The 16,571-nt window shown below is 38.3% G+C and overlaps 1 protein-coding gene across 8 annotated transcripts in view; it reads right to left on the reverse strand.

Annotated features, from left to right (window-relative positions):
• pappa2 (pappalysin 2) overlaps positions 1-16,571 on the reverse strand; it is a 406,366-nt gene that overhangs the window by 82,697 nt on the left and 307,098 nt on the right. The gene's annotated exons all lie outside the window — the stretch shown is intronic.

Below are 16,571 nucleotides of genomic sequence, written 5' to 3' on the forward strand. Positions count from 1 at the left end.
ATATCTCTACTCAACACAGATTATAAGATAATAGCTAAACTATTAGCAAACAGATTGGCCGACTGTGTACCAAAAATAGTAAAACTAGATCAAACTGGATTTATTAAGAAAAGACGAACAACAGACAATATCTGTAAGTTCATTAACTTAATCCATACAGTACAAGGAAACAAGATGCCAACAGTGGCGGTTGCCTTAGACGCAGAGAAATCCCTTGACAGAGTAGAATGGAATTATTTATTCAAATTACTACAGAGGTTCAACCTACCAGAGAAATATATTAATTGGATTAAAGCATTATGTAAGGGACCATTGGCGAAGGTGACAGTAAATGGATATATATCAAACCAATTTAAATTAAGCAGGTCAACTAGGCAGGGATGTCCACTATCTCCCTCACTGTTCGTGTTATCTATAGAACCCTTGGCAGAACTGATAAGAACAGAAAATAAAATAAGAGGGATAAAAATAAAAGAGAAGGAATATAAAATCAGTCTATTTGCAGATGACATCATAGTATACTTAACAGAACCAGAATTATCAATAAAAGAATTACATAAGAAATTGAAGGAATATGGAGAAGTATCGGGGTACAAGATCAATGCAAATAAAAGTGAAGCAATGCCAATGAATAATGCTGATTTCACAAAGTTTAAGAAAGAATCACCATTTAAATGGCAAACACAAGCAATCTGATACCTAGGTATTCAACTAGATAATAATCTAGGCCATCTATACGAATTAAATTATCAGCCATTAATGAAGAAATTACAAGATGACTTAGAACATTGGAAAGATTTACCACTAACACTGATAGGAAGTGTAAATTGCATTAAAATGAATATCTTCCCAAGGATATAATACCTAACATCTGACACTTTATCACCTAACAGAGAAATTCTTCAAGGAGCTAAAGAAAATAATAAGGAAATTCTTATGGAAAGGGGGGAAACCGAGGATAGTGCTAGATAAATTAACAGAATGATACAAACAAGGGGCTTACAACTACCAAACTTTAAGAATTATTATAGAGCAGTACAATTAAGATACCTATCAGATTTTTATCAAACAAGGGAAAAACCAGATTGGATCAGATTAGAGCTAGATAAAATAGGGGAGAAGGTACCTGAACATATACCATATAAGTGGGATGAAAAGCTGGTGCAACATAGGAACTCACCAGTACTGCACCATCTGCTCAACATTTGGAAGAAGATTCACGTAGAAAGGAAAAAAACAAATTATCAACTACCAAAATTATTATTGACGCAAAATCAACTAATCCCTTTCACAATAGATATCCTTTCCTTTAGAGAATGGGAGAGAAAAGGGATCAAAAGAATAGAAAATTGTTTTTCAGGAAATAAATTATTATCCTTTGAATAAATGAAGTAAAAATATAGTATAATTCACGGTACAATGTTTGCATACCACCAACTGAAAACCTACTTGAAGGACAAATTGGGAAGCAGGCTGAGGTTACCAGAAGGAAGCAATTTTGAATATGTGATTACAGACACAATGATAATTAAAAGATTTATAACAAACATGTACATCAATCTGCAAGAGAAAGAGAACAATGAAATAAGCTGTAAACCCAAACTGTTTCTCTTTCCACAGATACCATCTGACATGCTGAGTTCATCCAACCTCCTCTCTTTATAATTCATTTTATTTATTTTGAGCTTATTAATATACATTTTTGAGTATAGTTTATTAATATACATTAAAAAGGTGGGGAGATGGGGTGGGGGATGGGAGGAAGCAGCAAGGAGGAAGAGCACAGGCAAACAGATGTGAGATCATAGGTAGAGAGGATAGAAGAGAAAAAATAGCTGAGGTGATGGGAAGATGGGGTAACTCTCTGAAGGGAGAGGCCAAGATATCACCAAGCAAGTAGGTGAGCAAACCTCTCACAGCAAAATTACCTTAACCTTTGGACTGCGATCCAATTGCCATGACATCTATTTTTTGAACTACATGAACCAACTCACCAAGATCCTTCTGCATACAATAGTTTGCTGTTTTGTTAGAAATTAAAAAATAATTCTGTTCCCTGTTCTGGCCCATACTGCATATTTTCTCTCATTACAACTCATCCACCACCACATTTCCCTTTGTGCACATCTAAGAAGCTCACATTCCAACATTATTCTGTGTCATTTGGAAAAATGCCATAATTCACACTGGATTTTTCAATCCAAGTTCTGAATGTAAATTGTGAAATGCAGAAACAAGCATTGATGCCTGTTGTAAGTGACTAATTAAATTCCATGAACTTGAAAATTAATCCTACTCTTAATATTCAATGAATCCACTCTCAAGTCAACTGTGAACATCACAGGAACTTTTTAATCTTCATGACATCACATCACCTAAACTTATCCCTCTAGAATTTATACTTGTGAAGGGATGGTTGGTAAAAGAGTTCATAATGAATTTATTGTCATATATGATGTACAACATACATGTCCACCGAAATTCTGACTTGCTGCAGCCAAACAGGTATTTCATAGGTGAGAAGTCTCGTGCACTGCAGAGAGGTTTACTCAACTACTTGCTTGGTAATATCCTGCACAGGAGTGTTTATTTCTGATACTTGCAAATGTCCCAGGAAAATCTGGCTCTCCATTTCCCCAGGCTGATGCTTCTCATACCAATGACCTACCAGACTTGATGAGATCCAACATTCCAACCACGCCTGACTTTCTGAACTGAATAAGGTACTGAACAGTGAAAACCTTTGTCATCTATGACAAAGCAAGGTTTTTGAGAGGCAGTTAAACCATCAATATTAACAAATAATGGTGGCTACTGTTAGGTCTGCTTTGTTCATGAATGAGTGAGACAAACACCAGACTGAGTCGAAATCAGGGTTCTTTGTTCTTTATTACCGGATTGTAACACTTGCAACTAACCATGTTAGTCGGAGAATGCATTCTGCCGTTATCAGCAAAATGGTGATTTTTTATACCCTTGGATACATGCTTAGAACATCATCATATCATTACTTGTCCAATGACTAAAACTGTTGCTATCCTTTCCCTGCTAGCTTCCTGCCTCTCAATCCATCAATGTCTCTCTTATCTTGTAAGTACAAGGATGCATTCACATCTTGTTACAGCCCTGTACAGGGTAACTCCTTACACATTCCCATCTCATGATGTTTTACCTTACACTACCCAATTTCCATGAGCACGCTCGCCAAATGCAAAATCTGGACTTTGCTGCTATTTGCCAGTGATTGTGACACTGCACTGGACTGAAGAAGATCAGCACAGGAACAGGAATGCAAGTCAAAAACCCTAACCTTGTATCTCACTCACTGAAGAAACCTGCAGCAGGCAGGAGAGAGGAAGGGAAGGGACCTTTCTCTGCTATTCCAATGAAGGGCAATGACAAGGGCTTCAAGTGTGTGCAAGGTAAAACATTCTAAAAATAAAACTACATTTTAATTCTTATCATTCCTTTTTTTGAAAACCAATAATGGAGCATTCATGTTGATATAAAGTATGAAGAAAGTGTGAGTTTATTGCTTTCTAAGTTTGACTTCTATTTTTAAAGGTTCAGAACATTTCAAGGACTTGATCAGTTTGCCATTCCACAAACAAATGTTATTTTTTCCTTGGTGGGTGGGTCCATTTTCACTCTCTCCCCAACCCAGAAGACCTCATAATAGTGGGAAGAGCCCATGTACCATGCCAATCCTCATCTCTCTGGTCTTCATCCCATGTGTTCTTGGTTGGAGTACGCCTGGAAATAAGTATGGCCTTGTCCTCAGTGATTGGCAATCAGTGAAACTGGGAACTTTCCCCATTAGCAGCCAACTCTATCCTATCAGCTGCTAACTCTGCCCCATCAGCTGTTGAAATGCCACCAGACATCAGTGAGGTAGATCAATTGATCTCAAAGATGGCTTTGGCTTTGATTCTGACAGTGTGACTGATGTGAGACCAAGTCACAAAGAACATGAATCCACTTGGTTGCCAAGGACTGCTTTCTGTGTCATCAGCTGCCAGGTTATTACTTATTGTGCTCCCTGTAACGTGGCAGGCACCACATGTGTCTTTTGGCCACAAAATGAAATACAATAAAATTTTAATTTTACAATCGCAGGATTGTATCCTGCTTTAAATATAAGCACACTGTGTTCTTCTCCTCTGCTTTTCAATCATACCTTTTAACATAAAATATAAGATGTAAAAGCCACACACTCACATTAATGTGTCTTCACCAACCTATTACAATTTGCTGTGCAATCAATTTAACTTTGACTGTGTGTATTAATAGTTTCTGAAAGATGAAGCCTCCATCCCATTCACATCACAGAAAGTAAACTGATTGCAGTGTGCCTTATCCATCAGAGCACAGAGTCAAACAAAATGCTACTGAGTGGGATTTACTATGATCATGTACTTGATGTTGCATCTCTCACCAATGGAAAACATCCCAAGGCCCTTAGCAGAAATGATCACACAAAGGGGTTGGTGCTGTTGAGAGCTGATGATATCGTTGAGTTAGGAAGATGAACAGAGCAGTGGCCAAAGGATCTCATCTATTTTCATCACAAAGTGATGTGTTTCAGAAAGACGGGGGCATGAGCAGTGAATCGCTGGAAGGAATGGAGAAATTGTGACTTTAAAATCCAAGAATCCCTGAAGGTTTCACATTTGAAGGACTAACGAGGATAAGACAGAATGAAAAGGAGAGCTCCAGAGCATGTTGAGGAACAGAGGGACTTTGGCGTACTTATTCTAAATTCCCTGAAGATGGCAGCAAAGGTAGATAAGTTTGTTGAGAAGGTACAGGGGCTATGTATTTTCTTCAGCCGCCTGAGGGAATAAAAGAGCAGGGAAATTATGGTTCAATATTAGTTATTCACAATTTTAAAAGTAAATTTAATTCAAGGGATGTGGGCTTTGTAGGCTGCATGGCATTTAATGTTTCATACTGAAATGCCCTTGAGAAGGTGGTTGGGAGCTGCCTTCTCCAGCCACTGCAGTGCTTGAGGTGTGAGTATACCTACAGTGTTGTTTGGCAGAGAGCTTCAGTGTTTGGACCCAGTGACAGTGAAGGAATGGCAATATTTTTCCAAATCAAGACGGTGTGTGATTTGGGTGGGGTGGGGGGGTGGGGTGCATCTTCCAGGAGGTGGTGTTCTCCATGCTTCTACTGCTTTTGTCCTGCTCAGTGGTAGAGGAGGTAGATTTGGAGGGTGCTGTCTGATGAGTTTTGCTGAGCTACTGCAGTCAATACAAACATGCAGCTCTGATAGGCACTAGGTGCATTCATTAATCATCTATGATTGTGGAATCCAGCATCCCTGACAGATCCTGCAGATAAGGAAATGATTGGTCATCAATAGAATATAGAAATCCACAGAAAAGTACAGACACCTTGGTCCACAGTGTTGTACCAATCGAATAACTACAGTCTGCCTGGAATTTCCTATATTTTTCTACATTCCATTTACTAATCTAAGCCTCTTAAAAGAGTAAAACACAAAAGTCTTCAGATACAGTGATAGTAGTAAAAGCACATAGAAATGCTGGAGAAATTCACTGAGTCTCACAGCATCCATAGGAGGGAAAGATATATCACTGATGTTTTGGGCCTGAGCCCTTCTTCAAGGTATAAGCAAAGAACTGGAAGGTGTCAGAATAAAGACTAAAGACCGGCTGGAGTAGGAATGGAGACCAACAAATGTGTTAATTGGATATGATAAGAGAGGAATTGATTTTTACTCTGTGAAAGGAAACAGAGTGAAAAGGAGAGAGAGAGACAGACAGACAGAGCTGTGGAAAAACAACAGGGGGAAGAATAATGTGGGAGGGAGGGAGTAATTGTTAATGGAAACAGGAGAAGTCAATGGTAATGCCATCCAGTTAAAGTCCCTTAAAAGATTCCCTTGTCCCTGTCTACACCAACATTGCGGGCAGTGCATTCCACTTTCTGTGTCAAAATCTTACCTCTGACATCCTTCATGTTCTTATTCACAAGCACCCTAAAACGTTATCCTGGGAAAAAGTATCTGCCATCCACATGATCAATGCCTCTTGTACATTTCTATTAGGTTACCCCGTACCATCAGAGGAATAAATCAAGTTCACTCAACCTAGCCTCATGAGGCATTTTCCCCATCCAGGCAGCATCTTTGTAAATCTCTTCCCTGCCCATTTTTTTTTAGCATCCACCTCCCTCCTGTACTAAGTGGGATCCAACTAAGATTTTATACAGCTGCAATATTACAACAGGTTTCCTGAACTCAATCCCATAGTTAATGAAGACCAAACCATCATACACTTTCTTAACAATTCTATTAACCTGTACAGCAGCTTTGGGTGTCCTATGGGCATATAGCCCAAGATCTCTCCTTTCCTCCACACTGCTCAGACTCCTCCCACTTATATTCTGCCCTCAAATTTGACCTACCAAAATGAACCACTTCACAATTTTATGGGTTAAACTCCATCTGCCACATCAGCCCAGCTCTGCATCTTTACAATGTCTCTGTGTAATGTCTGGCAAACCTCCAGACTATCCACAACACTACCAACCTTTGTGTCATCCACCAACTTACTAGCCCATCCTTTCACTTCCTCATTTAGGTCATTTATAAAAATCGCAAAGAGGAGGGGTCCCAGAACAGAGTCCTGTGGAACACCACTGGTCACAGACCTCCTTGCAGAATATGAACCATCCATAACTACCACCTGACTTTTCTGGGCAAACCAATTCTATCCACAAAGCAAGGCCTCCTTGGATTCTATGCCTACTTACTTTCTGAATGAGTCTTCCATGGGGAACCTCAAAATTTCTTACTGAGGTAAAAACACAAAATGCTGGAGAAGCTCAGCAAGTCAAACAGTGTCCTTTAGGAGGCAAAGATAAAGATATATAACTGACCTATCTTTACCTTTGCTACATAAAGGACACTTTGATGTGCTGAGCTTCTCCAGCATTTAGCGTTTTTGCTTCAACCACTGCACAGTGTCTACAGATTTTTATGATTTACAAATGTCTTCCTGAAATCCATATACACTACATCCACCATTCTACTTTCATCAATGTGCTTTCTTACATCCTCAAAGAGTTCAATCAGTCTCATAGGACATGGCCTTCCCTTGAAGCCATGTTGACAATCAGATTATGCCCCTCTGAATGTTTGTAAATCTTGTTTCTCAGGATCTTCTCCAACAGTTTGCCCAAGTAAGGCTCACTGGTCTATAATTTCCTGGGTTATCTTCCCTTTCTTGAACAGGGGAATAACTTTTTTCAGCTATCCAATCCTCTCATACTTCTGACCCTAAAGATTGCTGGAAAGATCATTGTCATTGCCTCAGCAATTAGTTCCCTTCCTTCCTGGAGGAGCCTTGGGCAAATCTCATCTGGTCCTGGCGATTTATCAAACTTCATGCTTTTCAAGAGCTCCAACACATTCTCTTTCTTAATGTCAACATGCTCAAGCATTTCAATACACTAAGTTATCTCCATAATTGCCAAGAGTGGCATGATTAGCATAGCAGTAAATGTAACGCTATTACAGGGCCAATCACTCAGGTTCAAATCCGCCACTATCTGTAAGGAGTTTGCATGTTCAACCAGTGTCTGCAAGGGTTTCCTCTGGGTTCTCCAGTTTCCTTCCACCACCCAAAAATGTAGAGAGTTTGTAAGTTAATTGGTGTATTTGGGTGGGATGGACTCATGGGTCAGAAGGGCCTGTTATCAAGTTTTATGTCCAAATTTATAATGTCATTTTCTCTGGTGAATTCTGAGGCAAAGTATTCATTAATGAGCTATTAATGAGCCCTGACTCCATGCACACATTTCCACTATCACCCCTAACTGGTCCTATCAACACATGACTCAGTCACTTGTCCTTCACATACTTATAGAATGCCTTGGAGCTTTCCTTACTCCTGCTCACCAAGGTCTTCTCATGGCTCCTTCCAACTCTCCAAAGACCTTTCTTACAGTCTTTCCTGCCAATCCTGTAATTCTCTAGAGCTCTCTCAGTTCCTATTTTCTTGAACTTCTCATAAGCTTTTTTTTCTTCTTAACTTGATTTTCTACATCCATTGTGCACCATCGTTCTTTCACCTTACCATCTTTTCCCTGTCATACTTGTGCAGAGCACCATGCAAATGTACCCTGAACATTTGCCACATTTCTGCAATACATTTCCTTGAGTACACCTGCTCCCAATTTTTGCTCCTATCTAACAGCATCATATATTCTCCAACCTCAAATAAATGTTTATTCAAAATGTCTATTGTCCTTCTCTGGCACTATTGTAAAAGAGAGGGAGTTGTGATCTCTTTCTCCAAAATCCTCACCCACTGAAAGATTGGACACCTGACCTGGTTCATTTCCCAATACTAGGTCAAGTACAGCCTCTCCTCTAGTTTGCATATCTACATATTATGGTAAACCACTGTAATGTATAATTATCTGGTCAAGCATGCCTATTGCCTGGTTGTCCCTGTGGCCCCTCCCCAGAGGCTCCTGTATAAAGGTAGCTGTTCCAGAGCCTCCTGCAACCCATTGCAGGACCATTGAACAGTAAGGATGTGCTATGATCTCAAGTGAATTAAAGCCTATTGGTTTCTCCACAATAGTCTCCTGAGTGATTGATGGTGCATCACATATTGTGTCAGGAAACTTTTCGGAACATACCTAACAAATTCTATGCCATCCAAATTTTTCATGCTAATATTAAATCAATCAATATCAATAAAGTTAAAATTATCCATCACTACAACTTTATTTATTATATTTGCATCTTTCTAGAGCCCGCCTTTCCATCTGCTTCCTAATGTTTCTGTTACTATCGTGGGGTTTATAATAGACACCCAGTAGGGTTTTTGCCCCCTTCCTGCTTCTGACTTCCACCTACAGGTACTTAATAGACAATCCCTCCACTACTTCCCCTTTTTCTGCAGCTGATTATATCCATAGAAAACAAAGTTGTCAAAAGGATTTCTATGTGAATATAACTCCAATTTTCCAAAATGGTCAGGACCGAGTCCATTGAGGATAAATGTTTTTTTCTGAGAACTGATCTTTTTAAAAAAAAAACCAGCCCAGTAGTGTAAGGTAAAACATCATGAGATGGGAATGTGTAAGGAGTTACCCTGTACAGGGCTGTAACAAGATGTGAATGCATCCTTGTACTTACAAGATAAGAGAGACATTGATGGATTGAGAGGCAGGAAGCTAGCAGGGAAAGGATAGCAACAGTTTTAGTCATTGGACAAGTAATGATATGATGATGTTCTAAGCACGTATCCAAGGGTATAAAAAATCACCATTTTGCTGATAACGGCAGAATGCATTCTCCGACTAACATGGTTAGTTGCAAGTGTTACAATCCGGTAATAAAGAACAAAGAACCCTGATTTCGACTCAGTCTGGTGTTTGTCTCACTCATTCATGAACAAAGCAGACCTAACAGTAGCAACAGCAAATCACTTGTAACAGTGTTTATACAACAACAAACAACAAGGTAAGGCTTTTTAAGCTTTAAAGTTTAATTCTCACCAAAAAAATGCTGGCTATCACTGATCACCGATACTTCCCCACTGAAGCCTTGCTTGTGCTGGGAGACCAAGGATCCTGCACCTCTCTGGGCGCACAAGGTCTGCTGCTGCCGCCACTGGGAGCCCAATGACCCTGGTCAGTTCGGCTCTGAAAAACTTTCAGGTAAATGAGGATTTCAGATATCCTCGCTCATACAAAATTTTTAAAAAATTTCAGAGGATCCAATTTCAGATAACTGGTGTTGCACTGTACTAGAATTTGCAGGTAACAATTAGATATTGGAAGGTGCTGCAATGATCCAGATGGGAGGATGTTCAGGCTCAATCTGACTGACATACCTGGAAAGGCCAGTCCAGACAAGGGGAGTCCCAGAGGATGTCATGTCCATGAATATAGCCTTGGAAATGATAGGATTAGGAGTGGCTTAGAAAGGGTAGACAACCAATATATTTTTCCTGGGGTGACAATACCTGAGGATATCTGTTTAAGATGAGTGGAATAAAGTTCAGGGATGATATCAGAGGTAAGTATTTTTTACAGAGAATAGTGGGGGCCTGGAACACATTTCTGGGGATGCTGGTGGAGGCTGGGACAACAGGGACTCTTATATTGGCACATGGATGTTAGAAAAATAGAGGGTTATGGGTGTGAGGGAGGGAAGAATTAGATTGTTATGGACTTGGTTTAGGTGGGCTGGAACATCATTATTGACTGCAGGGTCTCTATTGTTCTGTAACATTCTATATCCAGTTCATGCAAATACCCTAATGTTCAGGTAGGATGTGGTGACTTGTCAGATGCTCCAGTGTCTGCTCTTCACAGGTGGACATTCACCTGCTTGTTGCTCCCTGGCATATTGTGCCAGATTAGGGAAATAAATCGCTCCCTTTGGGTGGCAGGGCAATCTCTGGCTGATGGAAAGTGTTTCAGCAACTTACAGCTGAAGTTGGCTGTTAAGAACTCCTCTTCGGAGAGGGTTGTTCAAGATCATGTAACAATGCAGCAAACTGTGTTTTGCAGACCTTGTACTTATAGCAATATTCCACCTCAGTTATGGAGATTCGCATGGATGTAGGAGAATCTTAATGATCAGCTTGTTCAACAGGAAATGGAAGCATATAAGGAGAGAAATTGCAAGAGTGGAAAATTCAGCCATGGACTGGGATGTAGAAAGAAAACATCTTTTGGAGAAAATTGATGTTTTAGAGAATTATAGTAGTAGAAATAATGTAAAAGTAATTGGTCTTATGGAAAGCATTGAAGAAGAATCCATTGTAATTTTTTCAAGATTTGATTCCATGGACTCTGGGGACTGAGCATTTACCAGATAGAATTGAACTAGTTAAGGAAAAGACCGTCACTTGAGCAGGCACCACATTCTGTTAAGTGCCATCGATGTCTGTGCCCATCAAGACAAAGGGAAAATACTAAAAGTGGCAGTCCAGAATGCCAGAAAATATAAGGGCCCTATGATAGTAGCTGGTAATAAGGTTTTCTTTTATTTGGATTTGAGTACAGTTATGAAGAAGAAGAGAAAAGAGTTTGGCCTGGTTAAAATAGTTCTTCAGAGTAAAGGCATTCAGTTTGCTTTTAGACATCTTGCTATTCTTAAAGTGCTTTCAAAAGGAAAATGGGCCAATTTGTTTGAAGATGTGAAGGATCCTATGGATTTCACACAGTCGCTTCCAAAGCTTAATATGGATCGATCATTTGGTGTGGTTGACTACAGTTTTCAAAAAAAGATCTGCTATGTACTATACAGGTTGTTCAAATGTCACAGATGAAAGAGGCTGATTAAGAAGATTTGGAAATTAATGTGAATTGAATTGTTCATTGAATGCTCATTTGGATTAAAATATCGAAGCAATGAGTATTTTTTTCTTGATATGTTTGTATTAATATTTATGAATGTCACACCAGGCTAGAGGGACCGACTGGCCTCTTTGTGTTCCTATTTTCCTGTGTTCTTGTGGAACAGATACAAAGCTGGTTCAAAATGAAAGACAACCTTACCAATGGCTATCCTTTCCATCAAATTGTGTAACATTGTACATCACCCTCCCAGACCACTGGTAAGAGGAAAACAAAAATCAAAATGCTGGAAATTGAGAGGGATAATGGATAACTCAGGAAATGTTTGCCAAATTATTCAGCATCATCTAATATTTCTACTTTATTGGGCATATAAAAATCCAAATAATGCCATGATGAACAACAAAGTTCCAAATGAACATTGGTCCATGCTGGCCAATGAGCACTCAGTTTCACTCATCCTGCATGAAACCATTTTTTTAAATCTCACCACATTCTCATCTACACCTGCCTGATTTTGTCTCTCATCTGCACACAAGCAGCATTTTACAGTGGCCAAGCAACCCACCGCCTTGCATACCTTTGATTTGTGTGAGGACACGGGAGGAGATCCACATGGCCACAGAGAGACATGCAAACTCTACAAAGACAGCCCCAGGTGTGAGGATTAAACCAAAGTTACTGATGCTGATAGTAGTAGCTTAACCAGCTGCATCACAAACACTGTCTGAATTTGGCTGAATGCCAAGCATCATTACATACCAGCTCCAGTAGTGTTCTTGTTCATGTTTTCAACACTGAGTCCTACCAATATTCTGGCCAACAGTAATTCTGTAACTGACAACTAAAGTAAGTCATATCCAATCACTATCTCATTACTGTTGGTGGGAATTGGCTGTTCATAATTTAGTTGCTACGTCACAACATGGTTTACACTTCAAAACCACTTAAATGACTATGAAGAGTTGTGAAACAGGGAAGATGCTTGATGAATACCTGTTCTGTGGAACAGTGGTCAATTAGACCAGTCCTCAACAATGATTTAATAGGTAATTTATAGTAAAAACCCATGACATTTTGTAATTAAGTGCCCAAAGTGCAATCATTGTTCTTTCAATTGACAGTTTCCATCAGCGCTGGACCAGCTAATGTTAGCTCCACAATTTCAAATTGCTCAGACTTGGTCATAATTCCTGCAGACATCACCAGGGAAAAAAAATTCTCAAGAATGACAGCTTCAAATGGTCATTTATAATTTTTATGAATTATCATTTAATAATAAACACTAGTCTGTAGAAGTATGTCAAAGATTTAGTTTCAGTAGAAAGTGTTCATGGGAACATCAAGTAAATGATTAATTAAAAGTTTCAGGCAGAATGCATTTCTGATTGTTCCATCCCATTTCAGCATATATTATCCATGGGCTCCCTCTTTTCAGACCAATGTGAATTACTGTTTTCTACACAATAGAAAACCCATAACCTGTGTGAGCTCAGAACATCAGAAATGGGACCATCTGTCCTGCTCCACTAAGCAATCAGATCATGGCTGATCTGACTGTGGACTGAACTCCACCTATCTGCTTTTCCACCCATAACCCTTCATTCCCCGCTTTACAAAAAATCTTTAAATGTGTTCAATGAAGCAGCCTCTACCATTTTATTGGGCACAGAATTCTTCAGATTCTGGGAGGTCCTCCTTATCAGTCTTCAATCTTCTCCCTGATTCTTTTTTTAAATATTTTATTTTGAGAATTTTCAATCAACATGAAGTCAAAATGAAAAATAATCAAAAGAAAAACATCAATATCCATAATATTAACAGAATAATATAAATATCGATCTGCAAGTTGATATTAAAGAAAGTGAGATCAAAGAAAGGTTGATATGTGATTCAATTATTATAAAGAAAAATTACAATAATACTACAAAAATGCAAATTCAATGTCCTTGTTGAACCAAAGGGAGAAAAATATAATAGTACGATAATGGAGAGAAAGAAGAATAAAATAAGAGGAACCCTCCCCCCCCCGCCCCTCCCCCCCAAGAAACAAGAAGAAAGAAGAAAAGAAGTAAGAAAAGAGAAAGAATAAGAAAAATAAAAGATTGGCTTCACCTAGGATAAACCCCACTCCCATCAAGGGACAAATAACCTGACTTATCTTGGGTCCTTGGCAATTCAGGAGGGGAAATCATTGAAGATTTACCCCAATATACCTTAGGTACAAATTCTATATTCTTAAAAATGCATCATGCCTGTTTCTGAGGTTATAGATAATCTTCTCCAGGGGAACACAATTATGCATTTCTATCTTTCAGTGGGCTAAACCTCGTTGGGGATCAGATTTCCAAGTAACTACTATGCATTTCCTAGCCACTGCTAAAGTGAGCTTAATGAATTTTAATTGATATTTTGACAGCCTCATTCTAAATTCCACAATAAAAAAAATTCAGGTGCCTGAGGGAATCGAATTCCAGTAATTTATTTCCAGGAGATTACCCAATTCTTCCCAGAAAGGCCTCACTTTAGGGCATAATCAGGTTGAATGCAAGAGAATACCTATTTCTTGACCACATCGAAAACATTGGTCTGATATTTCCAATTTCAATTTATGTAATTTTTGTGGAGTAAGGTATAGCTGATGCAATATTTTTTTTTATTGCACCAGCCGATATCTTACATTAATAATGTTAATCATGTTGTCCCAACATAAGTCAGACCAGAAAAATGGATCAATTTCAATACATTTGACTTGATTTATTAAGCCCTTTTCTGGGGGTTCCTGCCTGAAGTATGGAAGACATTTTTGAGATAATGTTTTTGTGCTCCCCTTTCGAACCAGAATCACTGTTTTGCTACACTGTGGTAAAGTTAATGCTGGACCTAATTTGTCCCTTTAATAAGATCTTAACTGAAGATAGCAGAAAAAAGATGTATTTAGAACTCCATATTTATTCCTAATTTGCTCAAATGTCATAAATTGTCTCTACTCATTACAATCCTCAATACACTTGAACCCTTCTCTGGGACCATGTGTCCAGGATTTTATTATTAATTGTTAATATAATTAACATATTTTGAGCCAGTGTGTTTTAGGTGAACAAAAACACCTTGTCTCCAATTTGACCATTAATTTTATTCCATATTGTACTTATATGCTTTAATAGTGGGGCTTCTTTAGGGCCAGATAATCATTTAGAATTCCATTTATATATAAGGTTTTCTGCTCTCCTCTCATTAACCTTATGCATCTCCAATTTTACCCATGAAGACTTGCCTCCTCCATCAAAGAAGGAGGTGAAAAACTTCAATTGGGTTGCCCAAAAATATTTTTTTAAATCCTCCCAATTCATAATTCCAAGTTAATTTATCAAGAGACTCTGGAAGACTTAGTTTCCATAGAAAATTCCCGATGCATTTATTAAGGTTTTGAAAGAATCTCTGAGGTAAAAGAACAGGCAAATTTTGAAAAAAAAATATTGAACTCTCGGCACTACATTCATTTTAATACAGTTGACTCTTCCAACCAAAGTTATTGGGTGGCTCACCCATGTGTTAAGATCATCCTCAATTTTCTAAACCAAGGGAAGATAATTCAATCTATATAAATTCTGCAGGTTTTTATCTACCTTAAAACCTAAATATTTAATCCCATTGAATGACCACTTAAATTGAGAATTTCTCTTAATTTGTTCATATTTCCCACCCATAAGTGTCATAACTTTGCTCTTGTCCCAATTGATGTTATAACCCGTATATAATCTCATAATCTTCCAATTTAGACTGCAAATTTTATGTTAACTTGTTCTGTCAGATATATCAGAACATCATCAGCAAATAAATTGATTTTATGTTCTTCCTGATTGATCCTGAAAACCTTTGTGTCTGGATCTAGATGGATGGATTCTGCTAACGGTTCAATAGACAGGAGGAAAAGAGCTGGAGATAATGGACAACCTTATCTGCTAGATCTGGACAGTGGGAGTGCTGATGAAATTTGACCATTAGTTATTACTTTACCTTTAGTGCTGTAACCCAATTAATAGATGTTTGTCCTCATCCAAATTTTTACAGCACTTTAAACAAAAAGTCCCATTCCAGTCTGTTAAAGGCTTTCTCTGCTTCTACAGCCATGATGACATTCAAGTCATCTCTTGTTTGAGCCAGATGTATAATATTGAGCAATCTACATACATTGTCCACCAATTGCCTCCCCTGCACAAAGCCAATATGAACAGCATTTATTAATTTAGGCAAATAAGTTGCCAATCTACTTGCCAAGGCTTTGGCAATAATCTTATAGTCCAATTTCATAAGTGATATGGGCCAATAAGACAATGGTTTTAATAGATCCCTATCTTTTTTGGGAATCACCATAATAACTGCTTTCAAAAAGGACTCTGAGAGAGTGTGGTTCACCACTGGTTGATCTATTACCTCCATAAACAGAGGTATTAATAAATATTTAAATTCTTTGTAAAATTCTGGTAGAATCCATCCTCTTCCTGGGATTTATTAATTTGCAAGGAGGCCAATGCTTCCCCTAACTCAATTTGAGTAAAGGGACCATTTAACACCTCAATTTCTTCTAAATTCAAATTTGGGAGATCCAATTGTGACAGGAAACTCAATTTTATTCAAATCCCCCACTGAATGAGATTTATATATGAACATAAAATTGCTTGAAAACTTCATTTATATCCTCCGGTTTGAAAGAGATTCTGTATGTCTGAGCCCATCTTAATCGCATTTATTGTTCTGAAGACTTGTTCTACTTTAAACTGCCATGAGAGGACCTTATGGGTTCTTTTCCCAGCTTATAGTATTTCTGTTTAGATCTTGTTATCATTTTTTTTCCATTTTGTATGTATATATTGTTTTATACTTGAGCTTTTTTGAAGGTCCTTTCCCAATATTGTTATCTCCTTTCCAATTCTTCCACCTCCCTTGTGCATGCTTTTTTTTTTAAATCCTAGAGGCATAGCTAATTATTTGACCTCTCAAATATTCTTTTAACATGTCTCAGAAGAAATTTATACACAGTTTGTTTCACAGAACATAGTTATTTGGGTCTGAATAAAGTTACAAAAATCCGACTTTTTAACAGCAATGCATTAAGGTGCCATCTATAGGCTGTCTCCTTCTTATCTGGCATATCAATAGTCAATTCAAGAGGTGAGTGGTCTGATAAGAGTCTCGCCTTATGTTCAATTTTCATG

This window comes from Narcine bancroftii, chromosome 5 (assembly GCF_036971445.1).
Source record: "Narcine bancroftii isolate sNarBan1 chromosome 5, sNarBan1.hap1, whole genome shotgun sequence".
Lineage (NCBI taxonomy): Eukaryota > Metazoa > Chordata > Chondrichthyes > Torpediniformes > Narcinidae > Narcine > Narcine bancroftii.